The 4441-nt window shown below is 41.6% G+C and overlaps 1 pseudogene; it reads left to right on the top strand.

The window, feature by feature from the left end:
* Positions 1–261: 261 nt before the first annotated feature.
* LOC112660406 (60S ribosomal protein L10a-like) lies at positions 262–1124 on the top strand (annotated as a pseudogene).
* Positions 1125–4441: the final 3317 nt, after the last annotated feature.

The raw sequence follows: 4441 nt of genomic DNA, 5'->3' as shown, positions 1-4441 counted from the left end.
AACTACAGTCAGATCTCAACATGCCCTGGGCCATCAGTTATAGAGTAAAACCATGAAAGAAGGGGCACATGCAAAGAACACAAGATTTTGCTAAATTATGTCAGCAAAACTTGAGGAACATATGTGAGAAGATCATAGATTATATAGAGAGTAATATAGTTCTGAATGAAGCTGAATTTAGTGATACAACTTTATTTACCAGAGATTCTATAATCAATGGACTCACAACTCTCTTTTCTAATTATTGCGGCGCATGGCACCATGAGCAGCAAAGTCTCCCACAACAACCCGTACAAGATGGTGTGAGAAGTCTTGCATGGGAACCAGAGCAAGCACCCAAAGTTTTTGGAGAGAACCTGCAGATTGGCTTGAAGAACTCTGACTTTCAGAAGGAGAAATGCTTCCTGGGCACCATCAGGCTTAAGTCCACTCCCCACCTCAAGTTCTCCATATGTGTTTTGGGGCACCAGCAGCTCTGCGATGAGGCCAAGGCTGTGGCTATTTCCCGTATGGATGTTGAGGTACTGAAGAAACTCAACAAGAATAAAAAATTAGTCAAGAGGGAGGTCTGAGTGGCTCAGCGGTTGAGTGTATCCTTCCACTCAGGGCGTGCTCAGAGTCCTAGGATTGAGTCCTGCATTGGGCTCCCTGTGAAAAGCCTGCTTCTCCCTCTGCCTGTGTCTCTGCCTCTCTCTGTGTGTCTCTCATGAATAAATAGGTAAAATCTTCAAAAAAAAAAAAAAAAAGTCAAGAAGCTGGCCAAAAAGAATGATGTCTTTTTGGCTTCAGAATCTCTGATCTAGAAAATCCTATGAATTCTGGGCCCAGGCCTGACTAAGGCTGACAAGTTCCCTTCCTTGCTGACCCACAATGAGAGCATGGTGGCCAAAGTGGATGAAGTGAAGTCCATGATCAAATTCCAGATGAAGAAGGTGATGTGTCTGGCCTTGGCCATTGGCCACGTAAAGATGACAGATGATGAGCTCGTGTACAACATCCACTTAGCTATTAATTTCCTGGTGTCATTGCTCAAGAAAAATTGGCAGAATGTCCAGGCCTTATGCATCAAGAGCTCTATGGGCAACCCCAGCACCTGTACTAAGGCACAGTTTAAAAAACCCTAGTGCTACCATTACCTGTCTGCCTGTGACTAGGGAGAGGGACGTGTTTTGTGAGCTGACATTGTGAGCACATAGCACTGTGCTAATGACTGCAATTTCTGGCACTTAATGATGCGTAGTCATTTTTTCCACACCACAGACCAAGATATGCATTCTATCTACCTCCAAAACCGTAAATCTTATTCAGATCTCTTGAGTACTTAAAACACATGACAGTAGGTCCTCTAACCAGGACTGAATCTTCTGCTCCTGAGAGGAGCAGATATAGGCTAGCATTCCAGCCTATACTGCTCCCACTGGTTATTAATAGGAAGAGGAGTAGGACCTTCACATGGAAGACATTGAATCAGCCCTTGGCAGTGTGCTTAACCTATGGCCTGAAGTTGCCTCCTATTAAGCCATGGGTTCTGTCCATGGGCTTTTGTTGTTGTTGTTTTATCCCTCTAAATTGTATCTTTGGGCTCTTGGTCTATAGGGATCACAAGGAATGTTCCAAATGGAGACTGGGTTCCTAGATTATTCAGATGGGAGTGGTCCACAATCCTGAGAAATTGATCTAGCATTTGCTTCTCTGACCCCACATTGAGTACTCCATGTTCAGAGTAGTAATTTACTATGTTAGATATTTAGGAAAACACTAAGAGACCTATACAATATTGTAATTCATCTACTCTGTTTCCTAGGGTTGCTTAGAAAATGGGTAGAATCAGGCTGTGGAAAATTATAGGCCCTTTGTCACTCAGGTAGCCTCTGCCCCCTCCCTGACCCGAATCACTTCCCTGTTGGAGTTCTTTCCTCCAGCACCAAGTTCTGGAAAGTTGGGTATAGGTGTGGTAGGAAACACCTGTGATTTAACCCTGGACTTGAATCTGCTTCATTTAACTTTGGTTAAGGAACCAGTTTATCCGTCCATCTTTTAATATGGCTGAAAGTCTATTTCAAACTATAAATAAAAATGTTGCACCTTCTTGAAACAAGCTTGAACCATAAAGAACACAAGGTTTTCACCAAAGTAATAAATATTTTTTTAAAAAATAAATAATATCAACTGGTTCACCCAGGGAGCTGGAAGTGGGTTCTAAATGGTTGATAGGAATCTTGACTCAGTGGTGGCCTACTGTAAATAAAGTCAACATTCATGTAATCCCTTGGTGTAATGTAGGGAGAAAAGAATGTTGGAGTAAATTTGTCATAATCCACTCATTCTCCTCTTTTGAGAGGGTTCAAAAACACTCCCTTAGCAAAGCAGTGAGAAATACATTGATGAGAGGAGTGGCAAATCTTTGAAAAGCACTGTAGTGGCTGTATTCTAAGTTAAAAGTGAAATGCAAGAGGCTTTCAGTGGTGTTGATAGGCTGGCACAAACACCAGAGGCAAAGTGAGCATGAATACTGTAACAGGCCACATGGTGGAAAAGATAATCAGAATGGTTTGACCTATAACGGTCTCTATCTTGGGGGTCCTGAAGACCAAGGTCCTAACCAAGGTCCAACCTGACCCATATCTTGAAAGATTCAATCTAGTAAGGAGAAGTTTGATTTGCATCAGCATGACAAGGGATCATGGTCCAATCCAATTCTGAGGCCTGAATTTCAGCACTGACTCAGAATTCCTTGAAAAAAAAAAAAAAAAGGCAAACTCAGTACCACCAAGAAAAGAGCCTACAAAAATCTCACAAATCTCCCTCCCTAGTCTTCCCTAAAGGAAACTTGGCCCTATGTCATTGTAACTGTGCAGTGGGAAAAGTGACATATACAGATCTTTATGGCATCATTAGACTGCATTTTTCTGAGTTACCATTAAGTCCTGGGACCTTACAACACAATCATGGATCAAAGGTTGAAGTGGAGCTGATAGGAGAGTTTAGGCTTGAGCCATCTAAAGCCTGTAGTTCAGTGAATACATGCTGGTTATTTCCCCAGTTCCTAAGTTCAGTCAAGGGGAAGCTCATGGAGCTTTCCTCCATATAAAAATAGTACACCAAAAACAATAATAATTCCTATAAAAATAAAAAGATTTTTGCTACAAAGTCTTGGAGAATCACCCCATCACCCCAATACCATCACAATCTTATTTTGTTTGCCTATTTAATCTGTGCAGAAGATGGACGGATCTTGGGAGAATTACAATGGCTTATTCTAAGTTTAATTAGGTTTGACTTCAATTGCAGCTACTATTCCAGATGTAGTCTTCTCAGTGAAGTAAATCAATACAGGCTCTGGCACCTAGTGTGCAGATATTGATCTGCCTAATGCATTTTTCTCTATCCCGATTTGCAGAAAATACCAGAAGTAATTATTAGGTAACCATAAGCCTGCCAAGTTAGAGGCAGTTCAGAGCAAGGGAAGGTTCTCCAGCTATCCCAACTCATCCCGTTGGCCTTTGTGATACCTCAGACCCAATGAAGTTTGATTTGTAATTGATCAAATTGCTAGGCTTGAGGAAAGAAGCGTTAGGAGAATCATAGCTGCATACCTTTGAGATTGGTAGGAAAGCTATGCTCTTTTCTCTTTTTAAGAAACTGCTCTTTCTCAATGTACCTGAATGCCAAGAATCCATGAAAACTGAACAGTTCATCATGAAGTGGGAGTTGTCTGATCCACCAAGCCATAAATTCAGGCAGGTCCTGCATCAGTCCATCATCAAGGAGATAGGATATAAACAGAAATAGGTCTGAGCAAATCTTTAAGATGTAAGCTATTTACCAGAGCCCCACACTCCAAGCATAGCTACTCCTGCCACACTTCAGTCCTAAAACTCCTAAGGAGTCCTTATGATCAGTTGAGTGAGGAGGAAAATCAAACCCGATTTATGGTGCCTGTGAGAAATGGATTACTGTGGCATTTCAGTCTCACTCAAGAATAGCCTTGAAGAATAATGCAGGAAGGGAGAATTTTCCAATAGGTAGGATTTCAAGCAGTTAGTCTTGTGATGCAAGGTCCAGGCATTTAGAAAGAATAAGATTAGATTATTGGTAACAAGGTTTTAATGAAGGATGAGCAATTCTAAATGGGCTTAGCATAAGAGAGTGGTTGGTCCCATGCGAGTGTTCAGAAAAGGGCCTCACTGTGTAGGAAGTTCTAAATAATCATGTTACAAATTATACCCCTGTGGATGTCTGGCAATCTCTCTCCAGACACTAGTGAGTAGGTTCATGGACAATGTGGTCATGGTGTCAAAGGATGAAGTAACGCACAGGTTTAATAACAAAATTAATCTGGTTACCACTCTGCTCAGTGCACCAGTGTCGTGAATACTGAATTATTGTCTGAGGACCAGACTGCTATCTGGTAGCAACTGATTATATTGGAACCCTTCCT

Source organism: Canis lupus, chromosome 2 (genome assembly GCF_003254725.2).
Source record: "Canis lupus dingo isolate Sandy chromosome 2, ASM325472v2, whole genome shotgun sequence".
NCBI lineage: Eukaryota > Metazoa > Chordata > Mammalia > Carnivora > Canidae > Canis > Canis lupus.
The sequence above is the reverse complement of the archived record's forward strand: the minus strand, read 5'-3'. Positions and strand labels throughout refer to the sequence as shown.